Source organism: Antedon mediterranea, chromosome 1, assembly GCF_964355755.1.
Source record: "Antedon mediterranea chromosome 1, ecAntMedi1.1, whole genome shotgun sequence".
Taxonomy (NCBI): domain Eukaryota; kingdom Metazoa; phylum Echinodermata; class Crinoidea; order Comatulida; family Antedonidae; genus Antedon; species Antedon mediterranea.
Window position 1 is genome coordinate 31,205,103 of NC_092670.1, and position 16,607 is coordinate 31,221,709.

Consider the following 16,607-nt stretch of genomic DNA (forward strand, 5'->3'; position numbering starts at 1 on the left):
TTAAATTTGACTTAAACAATTGGTCTCATTTTGTGACAAGTTTCTTTTTCGGAAGTAATTCCCAGGGTGCTAATTTTAGTTGAGTACATAAATCACAGTGTCTATTTATTCGTTCCTGTAAACGACATGTATTATTGTCCTGCGGTACGTACATTTGAAATCGCCAGTTTTTTAAACGCTGATATTATTAGTATTCGAGAACCATCTGTAGGCACGACCTAGATGGTACGCGAGCGAAGCGAGCGTACCATCTAGTAAATATTTAATTAAATTTATGGTAAAAAGCATTAATAAATGAAACCTACTATGTTTAAAAGTATGTATAGATTCACAATTATTGTTTTTAAGCTGTCGTATATTCAAAATTCAAATTCAAAATTGTATTAACATTCACCTTAACATCAAGGTATGGTTAACAACAACATTAAAAAAAATAAACAAAGATATAAAAGAAAAAGCAATAATAATAAAAGCATTCAATGAGCATGTATGTTGCATAAAGGTCGCTCAGTATCAGGTGGAGGCCTGAATAGTCGAGCGCCTTTCAAACGCCGAACATACATACTTCATCACTGGCTTGATGATATCAGGATCAATTGCACCCATAATAAATATAAACTTATCATTTTGTGACATATTTTTTAAGTTTAGATTAAAATCTAGATCCGAGAATAATGCCGTTCTGATGTCATCATAAATGGGGCAATATAGCATGAAGTGGATCTCATCTTCAATATCGCCACCTTATAATTTGTAATCTAAGGTCTTGGGTCTAACATTTCGTGATCTTATGTTTCGTGACACCCGTATTATGTAGGGGTATGTAAGACAGATTCATAAAACAACAAAAACCAATAATAATCTACTTCTAGAGTCTTTCGTCGAGCTACTCAGCTTGACAGTTACTGTGTGTTATCTTGACGACGTACTCCACCGCAGTCACCGTGCGTCTAGCAATTACAAGAGTAGCTATGTAGATCTACGAAACTTATCAGACGTAAGTTCGTATTGGTTTATTTTTTATGAATTTGGCTTAGTAACCTATAGTATACATACACTGAAACCAGATGAAATCAATTTTACATTGGAGAGTAATATAGTGTGTGAAATATCCTTGTATTTTTAACCTTGTTTTTAATAGACCACAAGTTTATTTTTTTTTTATTATGTAAGGGAAATGTAAATCCCAGGTGAAACAAAATTTATAACCCGAGGCATGGGTGAAATTAAGCGCTTATTTTAACCACCGTACGAACACGACCACTGATATTAAGAATTAAATAAAGGCCATGATCATCTTTATTTTACTTACAGCCATTACGAAATGTCTCTGCCTCGTCAGATAAGCTGAATAAGAATGCTGGTGTGGGAAGATTTTGTTCCCATTCACATGATAACGGTGTATCAATAACAACTAGCCATCCTTTATCAACTTCGCATCCACCATAATGTTTATTAACATAGAACACTCGTTTTATCCTGTAGTAAATTAAAATAAATATAATATAATGTTATCTTTAATTTAATATTTCTAAACTAATATAGTTTTGTTACTTATTTATAAATGTAATTCAATGATTTTAAGCAAATTTTAATTTTTCTTTTAATTGTTATTACAATAATAAGGGATTGTCAGTGTAGTATAAGATGTGTATAGTTCTACTTGTTATGTTTTATATTTTGCTTATCATGTGCAATAACAGGTTCTTACACTTAAAGCTATAAGCTATAGAGTTGGTAATTATTTCACATAAACATACATATTGTAACATGCTATTAATTTAGCTTCTATAAATTGAAAAACAAATATATAATGAAATTGAATTAATTACTATTTACCATTGTTTTGCATTTAAATTTTCCCGGTGTGAAAACAAAATTTATATTAGGTCAAGGGAAGAGTGAAATTACTCTTCTCTTGTGGGCCTAATTCCAAAATGTTCATATGCATACGAAAAGAAAAACAGATTTAATACTTACTGTTCACCTGCTATGCTGAAGTGATTATTCTCTACACCATGCTTTAAATCATCCCAAGGTGAATCAAGAAGATTTTCCATTGAAAACCAAGATGTTTTAGTCGTTGTTCTTCCGTTGAATGTCAAATGTATAAGCTCAACATACAATTTAGAATACAGCGTTAACTTCACCTATACATACATTATTAGCGATTGTTAATATGTACATTATATTTCGTTAATAGTGACTAGTATAATTATGTACAAATTATACTATGAACACACGTTAAAAAAGGGTGATAAAGGTAGATTAAAGAAGTTTGTTGGATATTTTTTCAGTAGAACTAATACAGAGTTTTAACAAATACGTTAATGACAACAGAGAAGGAATAAGAGGATGTTTAAGAGCTAATTGAATGATCGCTCTTGTATTTAGAAAAATACGACATTATAGTATAATAGTAGAGTAGAGTAAGTAAGTAATGTGTAGCTACTTACCTCAATAATGTTCGAACACGTCCAGTTTTCAAAAAGTTTGTTCAATCTGAAGTTTTCTGAAGAATCAAATGATTTAGCAAAGCATGATTCTGATGTTTGAGTTCCATTGACAAAAGACTCATAAATGGAAACTCCAGTACCCGACATGCCTTTGAATATCAAGTTCCATTCTAAAAAAGAATTAGCATGAATGAGTAAGTTTCTCTATTCTGTATGTTATACCAGAGAAGAGTGAAATTACAAATTACAATTTCACTCATCCCTGGTTATAGAATACATTTGCATAGATTTACGTAAGAGCAAATTCTGTAAATCGCACGATACTTTTATAATTTGCTATGCTATACAATGTTGGTAAATACTTTCGGTACTGATTTTACCCACCCGATTTAACCATGTTTACTAATTAGTTAGGTAATTAGTTATTGACCTTTAAAACGAATTTAGGTTAAACTTTACAAACTGCTTGTCAATATGCTGAAACATACCCCCACAATACAACAATAACAATACATGTTTTTATTGCTAGAAACCGGTTAACAGCTCGAGTACAACATCTAATTAATGTTGAAAGATGTATGTCCACATGAAAAAAAAATAATTTTTTTAATTGTTGTTGTTGAATATGCCATTTTAATTTCACATAATAGTTCTCCACTTTGAGCAAAAATTCAACCGAAAAAAAAAACTATTAATTACATGAAAAACTGTAATTTAAAGCAAATTGGGTGCCAGCCAATTAGGATTTTTCGTTGAATTTGTGACCATTTATTTTGTATCACCCAAAATTCATGAAATGTATCACAACAAAAATGTGGTTTCAATTAAACCATTTTTCAAGTCAATGTTCAGTTGAGTTATGTTTTTTTGCGCTGAGTTTTCAGAATGATGATGATCGACCCGTACCGGTAATATAATTTACACATTTTTAAGCAATCTTTTATGGTTACGGCATTTTAATTCTCTCGAGTCGAGTATTTCTATGACACTAATATGAAGTGGTTATAAACCGAATGTCGGCAACGAGCAAACTGGCCCGCGTGAAAATTAATAAGGTTCTTAATGATGCAACCTAGTCTAGGGCATGTATATGCCCTTTTTACTCGGGGTACCCGAGTCTAGTACTTACTCATTTTCTCCTTCTCTTCCTCCATCTGGACACTATTGAGTAAAAAGTGCGATTTTTAAAGTACTACTCCTCCCTTATTCGTTATAGTATTGAGCTGGGATTTGGCATGAACATACTACAGGGACATGTCCTTGTAACGGTAGTCGTGTCGAGGGCCAAGACAATAACGATGGCACCCAATTATTCAATGTACAAAATATAATATTTATTCAATCAAAAAGTAATATTATAAAACAATGTGAAACGTAGTGATTCTGACTGATGTTATAGTCTCAAGAATCAATACCCGAACTAACTAACTTAACTACAAAACATATATTTATATTAAGGGGACAGGAAGGATGACTAATTAAATGGTACCACATCCTGATTGACTTTCCTTGGAAGACCCACCTCAGGAATCTAGTGTTCCAAGTTAAGTAGACATCGGGGAGAGTAAGGGGTGAATAGCCTGTGTGACTAATAGGGTTTGGTCCCACCATGTTACATTCCCCCGCTCGTCAATTCGAAGCCGTGTCTTCGAAACCAACGAGTCACTGAGGCAAAAATGTATTGAGAAACAAACTTAACGACGAACATCTTAAATCTAAACAAAAGAAAACGTAACGCAAATCATCACCAATCAATAAATCGGCAAACGTGGCAAAACATACAAAAGTAAAAGTAAAATTGGTAAAAGTTCTGAAATTAAAAGTCATAATAAAAATATAAAGCGTTCATAAATAATATATAGTTCAGCAAACATGTTCAGTTGAAAATGAAAGTCAGCAGGTCATAAATGTAGTAACTCGATCCTGTATTTACTCCTGATGGATCCATCAATCAGCTGTTGCCTAGAAACAAGTTGACCTGCTTCCCAAAATTCAGTTCATAACAAAAAAATTTGAGAACGACATAATTGCAGTTGACGGCCACTATATCTTGAAGAAAATCTTTAAAAAGTGTACATTTCTGGATTCAAGTTTCTCATCAATCCGAGGAATAAAGTGAAATAGTTTATCAATAAGTAATTCTCATGTAAGTGTTAAAAGTTTCTTGTGATCCATTATAATTAACTTCATTCAGGGAACATAGTTGTGAAAAGCTTCTTGTACCCAATGGACAGGAGGGGAGAACCAATAAAACACAATTCAACATACACATCATCATGACAGTGGCAGTAAACTTAATACTACATTTAACTAAATCCAATCTGATAAGTAAATAAGCGTATTATATTTAAGATTATCCATACAAGATGAAATTGATTTTACAAAATTACTGAAAAAAGGCACTCTTAACTACTGTACTGTACATATAATCATTGTTTTGTTTCTGTGGACGTTCATTATATAACCGTAGTAAATTAATGTGGTATGTTTTGTGTTTGTTACCAACTAGTATTTCATAATTAACATCACTGAAAACTTTAGAGATAGGATAGGGACCTTGCCATTTAGATTTAACTTTCGATGTGTCATCTGGGAGGAGAATTAATACTTTCTGACCAACCTTAAATTTTCGAGGCAATGTTTTCTTATCATAATAATGTTTCTGTTTCGCTTGGGCTTGTTTAACGTTGGTCCTAGCAATGTCATTTTTCTTGACAATGTGGTACAATCTTGGGGGACAATCAGTGATTGGGGACGTTTTAACATTAAGAGCAGCAGCTAAATTAATAGCCTCTTGTCTTTCTTGGTTATGGGCTTCTTTTCTGGTAATAGCTAATATAGAAGGGGGCCAAGTGACGTCGTTGGGGTTACCGGTCATAACTTCGTTGCCAAGTAATAAGTCTTTAGGAGTGTCATTACTCACGGCTGCCTTTAATTTTCCTTTATAAGCCTTACAATCAATATGTACGTGTACAACTGGGAGGGTTACGTATTGACCAGTAAAGCCTTGTATGGTAACAGTTTCACTGGTATAATCCTTGGGTTTAACAAAAGTACTTTTTACAATGCTTTGGGAGCACCCAGTGTCTCTAAGTATTTCGGCCTGTCTGTTGTTAATTGTACCAGACAGTAACCATGGGCTGGTCCCACAATTGTGTTTAATATACAGGCCTAGTCATTGATCTTTTGCAGGGTTGTTGTTAAGTGGGCATTGTCGACTAATGTGGCCTGGTTTATTACATTTATAGCATGTAATGTTTTGTGTTGTGTATTGGCGAGTTGTGTAGGTACCGCTAGGGGCTGAATAATTATCAAAAGGGATCGAGAGCAAAGGTTTTGGGGAATAACTCGATGTAGGTTGGGGAGGGCCTTGGGATGCGGGACTGAAACTAGAAAACGACGGGGCTGTTGATGGAGGGGCGGATATTCTCGGGGAAGGTCTGGTGTTGGGTTTAGAAATAGATTCCATCCAGGGTTTACCTTTAATTTCAATCAAGGTATCGGCAATTCGAGAAAATTCATTGGACGTTTTGGGCTCTCTTTCTTTGATTAGGGAAGCAAGTGGGAAGGGGAGTTTTTGGATTGCCTGATCTAAAACAAAAAAGTCAAGAATTTCCTTGGGGTCTTGTAGGTTAACTTTTGCACTTCGGAGCCACCTCGTCATGTCTCGATCAAGTTTTCCAACCCACTCTCTAGTGGACATTGAAAGGGGTTTGGGAGTTTGTCTAAATTGTTTCCGATATGTTTCGGCTGTGAGGTGGTACTTCAAGAGGATAGCATCTTTAAGGTCGTTATATGTGAAGTTCTGTAAAGGCATATCGTTGTAGGCCTCCCTGGCTTTACCAGTTAATTTTGGGAGAAGGTGTAGGGTCCAATTTTCGGGGGAAATTTGGCACTGTGCTGCAATACGCTCAAAGCATGACAAGTAGATGTCAATGTCATCCTTATCTGTGATTTTAGGGATCTTATTAATGGGGCTATGAGTATCCTGGGGCGGTTGTTGACGCATTCGAAGACGTTGGAGTTCAAGTTCTAACTCAAGCATGCGCATTTGCATAGCTGTTTCGGATTGAGATGGTGGGGGAGGGCTAGGTGGACTCTCAAAGTTAGGAGCCAACCCAGGGGTACTAATAAGAGTTGTACGGGTTTGGGACCGAGTAAGTCGCGGAGTTGCCATTTTAAGTGAGAATGTACGATAAGTTTGGAATCAATTAGGCTAATAACAGAATGTACCTTAACTACAATATAAGTAATATTGAGAATTATAATACAATTATCAACAAGAATTATTAAAGTATAAAATAAATGCCACTGTCAGTATGAAAGTATATGCTAATTAGAGTGTAGATTGGTTACTCACCCTTTACTTGGGTTGCTCTTTGTACGTCTCTGTTCCTTTGTGTTTCTTGTGTTTGTTGTTTCCAAGAGTGTAGAATGGTTACTACTCACTCTTTACTTGTGTTGCTCTCTGTGTTCCTTTGTATTTCTTGTTGTTGTGTCCAAGAGTGTAGATTGGTTACTACTCACTCTTTACTTGTGTTGAAAAACAAAATCCGTTTCGGAAATAAAAATCAGCTTCTTTTCAAATTCTACAGCTTGGTCGACTGTATAAATTTACTTTTTCTTCGTGAGTTCGTAAAAACCGCTGCCACCATGTAACGGTAGTCGTGTCGAGGGCCAAGACAATAACGATGGCACACAATTATTCAATGTACAAAATATAATATTTATTCAATCAAAAAGTAATATTATAAAACAATGTGATACGTAGTGATTCTGACTGATGTTATAGTCTCAAGAATCAATACCCGAACTAACTAACTTAACTACAAAACATATATTTATATTAAGGGGACAGGAAGGATGACTAATTAAATGGTACCACATCCTGATTGACTTTCCTTGGAAGACCCACCTCAGGAATGTAGTGTTCCAAGTTAAGTAGACATCGGGGAGAGTAAGGGGTGAATAGCCTGTGTGACTAATAGGGTTTGGTCCCACCATGTTACAGTCCTCAAAGCTATAGAGCCGGATTTTTAATTTTTTGTTAATTAATTTGTTTAATTAAGAAGCCACAATGTGTGACACACACCACAGCGTTATGTAGTTATATGGTTATATGCGGATTCTTGGCGTAGTGGTTATCACGTTTGCTTAAAACGCAGAAGGTACCTGGTTCGAGCCCGGACGAAACCTTTTTTTTTTAAATTTATGGTGAAAAGTACTGTATACGCAATATGATAATTATACAGAGTATATCTTATTTTTATTATTTTTTAAAATACTTATTTTGTGTAATCGGTAATTATCACTTTTACACATGTTTATTTTGCTTTGTGCTTATTACCATTTATTTGTAATTTAAATGGATTAAAAAACTTTCTGTAACCCACATTTTTAATGTAAGAGGTTTCGTAGTGTAGTGGTTGTCAAGTCTGCTTAACACGCAGAAGGTCCCGGTTCGAGCCCTGGCGAAACCTATTTTCTTTACTTTCTAACTGTATACGTCTGTATACAGCTTCTTTCGCTGTACCCCGAGTATTGCACATTCGTGCTTGTTCTAATCTAGGCTTACATTAAAGTCTTTAATTAAACTGCCTTTTATTATAATTTAGTTTGACCAACAATTTTGTTGGTGTAGCCTCTACTTATATTTGTAACTTTTACCAACATTACTGTAGTTGTCAGTAGTAATATTGAAATATGATAGTATAGTATAGTAATTGTAATAATATCGCCCGATTCCCAATGCTCTATCTCCACATACTATCTATTTCCGAAGTATCATAGGAATATTTGGTAATAAAGCATCTCATTTATATCACATGTGGTGGCTAGCCTACCGGTGCGTAGGCGAGGGGTGCGAGTTATGCGAATATGTTCAGTTTTTTAGGTTCCTAGTCCTGGCATTTGACAAAGTATGAGTGTAATTTATGAAGACTTAGCAGCTCTAACCATGGTGGGTTGGTCATGTGAACTTTTAATTTCGTTTCATACTTCAATGTTTAAGTCCAGTTTCTGGGGACTTTGCAGCACTACATTTCAAAATGTTCTTAAGCAAAGTTAAAACAATTAACTTAACCAAGAGCCAGCAACCACGGCAGCAACCAGTCTACGCTTCTGAATAGACAGTGAAATTCCTGCATAAAAAAAGTAATTTTTACCATTACCTGAATGACAATCTTCATTATCACAGGAACACACGTGAGTATCCAAACCAGAATCGTCTTCACAATTTCCGTAGTATTCCTTTACAACAACAAAATAACGTTATCTTATTTTGATGAAAAGAAAAATCATTATTATACTGTGAAAAGTACAATATGTCGTAACGGCAACATTAGTTGTTAAATCAAATAAGCGGCAACAGCAAATATTAAATTTGTATATATGTTTGTACAAATATAATGATAGGCAGATTAATCTGACTGTAGCCATGGTATTCAGTTCGTTAGTATAAATAATAACTGTTTATCAGTTGAATATTGAGAATATTTCATCAGTTGAAAGAATAACGGAGATGAGACGGAGCCGAGTTAAACAGGTAATCTTGCAACAAATGAAATATTGTCTCCATTCAACGAATACAAAACAATCATTATTAATTGTTTTTACAATTTGTCCTGTGCTTTCCTTTATAGCGAGATAAAATGATATAGACTAAATACGAATCTACCATCGTAGGCCTATGTTTTTTTTCCATACACTGAACTGAACATGTGAGTGAGTGGCCGAGCGGTTAAGACAGTGGAACCGTAATTACCTAGCCATAACAACGGCAGGGGTTCGAGGCTCACTCACTCCATGGTTCTGGTGGTAGAACGAGTCTTCTCGGATAAGGACTATAAACCGTAGGTCCAGTGTACACATCTAGCTCGTGTGCACTTTAAAGAACCTAGTACATCTTTCGAGACGAGTAGGGGGTTACCCCGGTGTATTAGTACATCACAGCCACTGATCACCAACTGGGCCCTCTGGGAGACCAGTCATTGACTGAAGAGGTTACCCAGTATAAATATATATTTCAATTCAATTCAATTCAACATGCATTAGAAACATTACATCACCGTTAAGTACGGCAATGCTATAGACCATGCGATTGTATGCAAATAATGCATCATGCTTATTAGTTAAATAGGAAGAATATTTTAATTACAATATACCTGATTATTTGATATATCAAATAAAGTAAATTGTAAATACTGTTCTTCCTATTTAACTCATAAGCATGTATTATTTGAATATCGTACGGTCTACAAATAAACAAGGCGCTGTTGGTTATATAATTTCAAACTGTAAAATTGAAAGCTTTATATGCTTACCTTATCAATGAACTCATAATAAACTACATCGTCTACTACCTCGATATTGTTTGTATCTTCGTTTTTAGCGCAATTCAAATAACATACACCGCGCAGCGTGTCATAAGAAACTGAGTCGCACAACTGATCCTTCTGGCAGGAAACAATGCATTGGACTACAGGCATCTTGAAACTGTGTATTATGTGGCCGGGTAATGTAACACCAATTTCGGTTGTCTTCATTATGCTGGATCGTTGGTGTTTTCTTTCAACAACTGACCGACGGTCAATAAATTCTAGAATAAAATATATGATAATTAATGCCAGAAAAAAATTACAAACGCGATCAAACTAATAGACTGTTTGTGCTAATGTTAGTTTTAACTTAAGAAATGTCCAAATCAAGAGAAATAATTTTATTTTAATGTTTTAGAAAATGCTTAAGTTTAAGAAACGATCGCCTAAATATTGATTCATGTTATTATGTAATATGGGCCGAAGGCCAAAATTACGAATAAAGAAAGAAAGAATCAGTGCATCATGCAATTACCTTCAGATATAGCCATAATTGGATATCTTCTTCCATCTGCAGGTTGTGATACGGTATGAAAGGAACCAATTCTGAGATGTTCTTTAACAATATCGTTGGCATATACTGTTTGTAGATTCTCATCCTGTTCATAAATCAAAAGTGCCTGATCAAAATAAAAGCCAATCACATCACCAGCTTCTACAGGAATCCAGTCGGAACGAGAAAGAGAATGTGTATAAATTTGATTGAGTTCATCGACGGCCGATAGCATTGTGAGGCCTATCAGTTCATATTCATTCACTGTATATGTAGGCCGCCATACCAACCCCGTGAAATTCACAGATACAGATGGAATCCACTTCCATGCCTTGATGTACCCAGGACAATTGATAGGATTGTCTAGGTTTATCATTACCGCATTTCTGATGTTATCTAATACTGTACCCACTCTGAGTATATCTTTCTTTGTACAATCAGCTAGCGATTCTGTAAAATAAAAATAAGTATCTAAACACTGTATAGGTCTGTCACACCAAAATCAGTCCGGGCCAAAATCGGTCCGTCGGACCAGTTTTGGCTGCCAAAATCAGTCCGGGGGACCATTTATGGCTGCCAAAACCTGTCCGGCCGGACCAATTTTGGCCGCCAAAACTGGTCCGGCCTGGATAAAATCGGTCCGGGCAGTAGGACTGTTTTTGGCCGCCAAATATGGTCCGGTCTTACAAATATATGGTGCGCAAAATGAGTCATAATGTATATATCATTAAAAAAAGGCCATGATTAGTCATTATTGAAAACTACGGGGATTTATTTGTTATGTTAATATTATAAATTAAGCCTGTTTTTTTTTATTATCATTATTAGTAGTAACTCATCAATAATTAATACTAATTGTTAAGCTTTTTGTATATAATATGTATCTCTGCCTGTTTTTAATCCATTTTTTCTTTTTTAACATCTTCGTTTCCCCATGATGTTAAAAACAATTTAATTTATTAATTATTTATGGTTAATCAATCAATATATCAATTCAATACAATTATTATAAAACAATTATCCAATATTGATTAGGCTGAGGAAGGCAATATCAGCGTATCATACCCGTTCATGTGAGTGTGTGTCAGGCCGAAATATGAGTGAACACCTAAGTCATGTTTTTAGATAAAATACATTTATTTAGAGTATTTATCCGACAAGATAACTTACTAATATATATCATGGGATATTTTTCTAGCCATAAACAACTTAAAACAGCATCATAGGCTTAGTAATTCAATTAAAATCGACAGAAGAAAAGCCCGGACCGATTTTGGCAGTGGCGGACTGCTTTTGGCCACAATTTTAGAGCTAAAACTGGTCCGGCCGCACCGGTTTTGGCCCTGGACCATATTTATCGTGACAGGTCAATAGTATAGGCTACCATAAATGTTATGAAAAACATGTGCAGTTCCTTTTTAAACTTTCTGTTCTGTGTATGAAGGTTTTTTTTTTTAAATTAAGAAAAACCCAATGCTAAATGTGTAGTAGTTTAGTTTATTTAATTATGTTATTTTAGTAAATATTCGAATTTGAATAGAAATTACACAGGCCGCAATAAGAAAACTGTACACAGATAGTTTTTTTTTGTTTTTTTGTTATTGTCAACTTGATGGCGCTAAACTAATCCATCGCATAAGTAGACAAAGTTAAAAAAATAACTAGACTTGCAATAGCACCCTCGACGTCACGTATTTTGTGGACAAATCTGTTTATTTTCGACAATGTCACCAGTCTCTATAATAATATTATAATAATTCTTATTGCAGCGTATATAGGCGTATTTTCTAAACATACCTTTGATTGATATCAGCAATACAAACAATATCACTTTTTGTTTGTTGATCATAATGTCTGTTTAAAAAGCCTGTTGACAAATCAAAAAAAATAGTAATGATTATTACTTAACATTTCTACCTTTGTGTTTACTGCCAACTCGTTTTCAAAATGTTCAGATTTTTTAGCAATGCAAAATAGATCTCAAAATAATGTGCCATCGAAAACGATGAGCCTTGCTGCAGCCTACTGTAGCTTTGATAACCAATACAAATAAAAAAAAAGATATTGAAAAAAGGCGCCTCATATGTACACATTGCATTTATAACCTAAGGGCTCATTTACACTAGGATGATAACGATCGAAGATAATAGATAAATATGCATTTTCATATTATAAATCAAAAGAAATCTAAGAAGTTTTCATTCTATAACTATAGGATAACGTTTTTTGATTGGTGATTTAAAATAATTGTTTTTATCAAAGACAGTCTAAATGATTATGCTATATAGTTCTAGAACGAAATCTTTAATAATTTCTTTTTTTATATGTAAGAAAAATGTATGCTTATCTCTATTTATCGTCGATCATTATCGTCCTGGTGTGAATGGATGCATATAATATATAAAATCCAAGCCAAAATAAAGTAGGCCTAAATACTAGTTTTCCATTGCTGGTACAATTTAGTATGGAATATAGGCTTATTTCAACTATTGAGCGAAAGATACTAGCGATTTACTGGAATTTGTCCTTTACGTAATTTCCCAGATTCTCGAATAAATGAACTTTGATTTTTAAAATGTAGGTATACACCAAGCGAATGAATACAAATGGATTTTTTTGTGAAAATAATTGTCACCATGTGAATTAAAAAAAGATTTCAAATAAAAAGAAAATGTAACTATAGACCTGCAATTTTGTTACTGCAAGTATCGGCCTACCAAATTTCTGTCTTAGTAAATTTGACGATGGAGTGGTATCTTATTTATTTATTTATTTATTTATTACCATCTTTACTGAGGGTAGCCTATCCAGTTCCTAATGGAATTGATCATTTAGGGCCCTCGATAAAACATACATACAGTAAAACACATAAAATATTGAATATTCAAATGACATAAAATAGACCTAAAAATTTACAATGGTTATAAAATTCATATAAAAGTTAAAATCGTTGACAGATATATATATATATATATATATATATATATATATATATATATATATATAAATCATACTGTAAATTTCAGAAACAGTGCTCATATTCGGAACATGATCTCATAATCGCGTCGAGTATATATATATATATATTATATATATATATATATATTATATATATATATATATATATATATAAATCATACTGTAAATTATAGAAACAGTGCTCATATTCGGAACATGATCTCATAATCGCGTCGAGCATAGCTCATTGGCGAAAGTTCCGTATTTTTTTAGTTGTATGAAAAAATGTCTCTGGCGGGATTTGAACCTGCAACCTCTCGCTTACAGGGCGAGTATCATACCACTAGACCACAGAGCCATGTATGGTATTATCACAGATTTTCACCCACCAGATACATTCTCTCATACAAAAAACGCCCTCACAATCAGTGGAGGCTTAACAAGTCAGAATAAATTCCAACTTTAATTCGCAACGGTTTTTTAAATAATATTGTGTATATGTAAATCAATGATGTTGCGTAGCACTTTTTCATACAACTAAAAAAATACGGAACTTTCGCCAATGAGCTATGCTCGACGCGATTATGAGATCATGTTCCGAATATGAGCACTGTTTCTATAATTTACAGTATGATTTATATATAATTTACACAGTGCTACGCAATATCATATAATATCATAATAATATGGAATGTCAGCTGTTATGTAACAATGCTTTCTTTCTGTGCCGGCAGGCGGACACAAGTTCGTTACGTTTGTTTAATGTCGATAATTCAGGGTGGCGGATGATAAATAATTTCTCTTTGAGGGAGAGATTGCATTTTTTGTTTGCGCTACTATATGCTTTAGTAGATGTCAAGATGCGCCATGAGATATATTATATATATATATATATATATATATATATATATATATATATATATATATAAATCAATGATGTTGCGTAGCACTGTGTAAATTATATATAAATCATACTGTAAATTATAGAAACAGTGCTCATATTCGGAACATGATCTCATAATCGCGTCGAGCATAGCTCATTGGCGAAAGTTCCGTATTTTTTAGTTGTATGAAAAAAAACATCATTGATTTACATATACACAATATTATTTAAAAAACCGTTGCGAATTAAAGTTGGAATTTATTCTGACTTGTCAAGCCTCCACTGATTGTGAGGGCGTTTGTTGTATGAGAGAATGTATCTGGTGGGTGAAAATCTGTGATAATACCATACATGGCTCTGTGGTCTAGTGGTATGATACTCGCCCTGTAAGCGAGAGGTTGCAGGTTCGAATCCAGCCAGAGACATTTTTTCATACAACTAAAAAATACGGAACTTTCGCCAATGAGCTATGCTCGACGCGATTATGAGATCATGTTCCGAATATGAGCACTGTTTCTATAATTTACAGTATGATTTATATATATATATATATATATATATATATATATATATATATAATACAAACAATATTAGCTGGAAATAAATTCTGTAAGTTCACGTTTAAAGGAAATAATATTTTCAGATTGTCGAATGATTTTAGGAATCATAGTAAAATACATAGGCGCTTTATAACTGAAACATTGTTTAAAAATCTCTAATGAAGGTCGAGGAACAATATAATTACAAATAGAGATGGATCTGGTAGTTGGTCGACCGCCGGGCTGAGTCCTGGTTAACATGCGACTGATGTAATCCGGAACGGTATTGATGGAAGCCCGATAGGCGAGACAGCCAAGTTGAAACTGATAACGTTGAGAAACGGATGAGATGGAAAGGGTGTTATCAATAAGGTGGGATGGGGTATGAGGGTGAACTTTCAAGATAACTCTTTTAGCTATATTTTGAAGTTTCTGGACTTTAGCAATGAGTGTTGCTCGTGCGCCCCAGAGAGATCTTCATAAATATAACATTCGTTACAACCCCGTTTCTCGATTAAGGAATATAGACCTACATCTACTGAAGTGTATTAGTATTTTTTTGGTTTTTTTTTTTTAACTCTCTGATCAATATTAAAATAACAGAAGTACATTTTGAGCAACTGAAAGGAACTAAACGGAACGGAGCGCTTATGTCGACATGGAACTGAACGTGCTTGAGTCGTAAAAAGTTTCTTTAAGTTCCAGAAAAATAGAACATGGGCAACTGAAACCAACTGAAAAGAACTGAGAGGAACTAAACTTATGTCAACATTTTTGCGTGCATATCAGTTGCTGTCAGTTGCGTTCAGTCGCTCGGAGCGCTTTTGTCGACACAGCCAGTTGAGTTGAGTTGAGTTCCATGTCGACATAAGGGCACCTTTACGGTTACGGATAATTGCCATCTAGTATAGACAATGCAAAAGCTCTTTTTTTAATTAGATTACCTGCCTAAACTGTCACTAAATTAACAATTCTCTTTTTTTAATTAAGAATTCTTCTTATTATATTATATAATGCTATCAGTACTAACCTGTTTCATTGTAACCTGTTTCATTCAACTGACGTGCCGCACAAATGCTTCGTCAAACAGTATCCCGATATTATATATAGCGAATAACAAAACAATATTGACAATTTCTTTGTAGTTAAATTGCATATCATGTCGTTAGAATCATCAAATTTAGGAATTATGTATATTGTGTATGCTATATTGAATAGAAACCTGATTTCTATTGTACACATGAATAGTTTGCACGTTTTATCTGGGATTATTATGATCTTAGAATCAATAGTTAAATAAAAACTCCTTTCTTTGAAAAGGTATAAAAAATTATATTAGGGAAGGGGGGGGGGGTGTTTTTTCGTTGAAATTACCCATTCAGATTGCGACAAAAATAAGTAACAACTCCAAGCAACTCCTTAATTGTACATTTACTTCATTGTCTAAATGAGTGTGCTACTATTACTAATCAGATTGAATGAATGGTGATTTAAATTTTTTTTTTTACCAAATCCCCTTTCACAATACTTTCGACCCCCCTTCACCGTCTCGGGCGCGCACGTTTTTGATATTATAAACACGATGATTATTAACAATTATTTCTGTTTAATTCTTACAGTAATTATATAAATGATAAGCAGTTAAAAGATCTTCGCTTCGCATTGAAATAAATACAATTTGATTAGTGGTATTGTTATAACCTAAAAAAAAACAGTTGTTTCATGCTGGGTAAGAATCTATTGACGTTACATGATAATATTTATTACAAATAATTCACTTATAACGTTCACGTTACCTTTGCTTTACGATATTTCAGACGCAAATAGATCAGAACAATTGAACATCATCGATGATAATATTAATGCTGTAGGCCTACATTTCGTCGATATTCGTTATCTAAT

The 16,607-nt window shown here is 33.9% G+C and overlaps 1 non-coding gene across 1 annotated transcript; it reads right to left on the reverse strand.

Moving 5' to 3' along the window:
• Window positions 1-13,569: 13,569 nt before the first annotated feature.
• On the reverse strand, window positions 13,570-13,641 carry Trnat-ugu (transfer RNA threonine (anticodon UGU)). The gene has a single exon. It is a non-coding gene; the product is annotated as a tRNA-Thr (tRNA).
• Window positions 13,642-16,607: the final 2,966 nt, after the last annotated feature.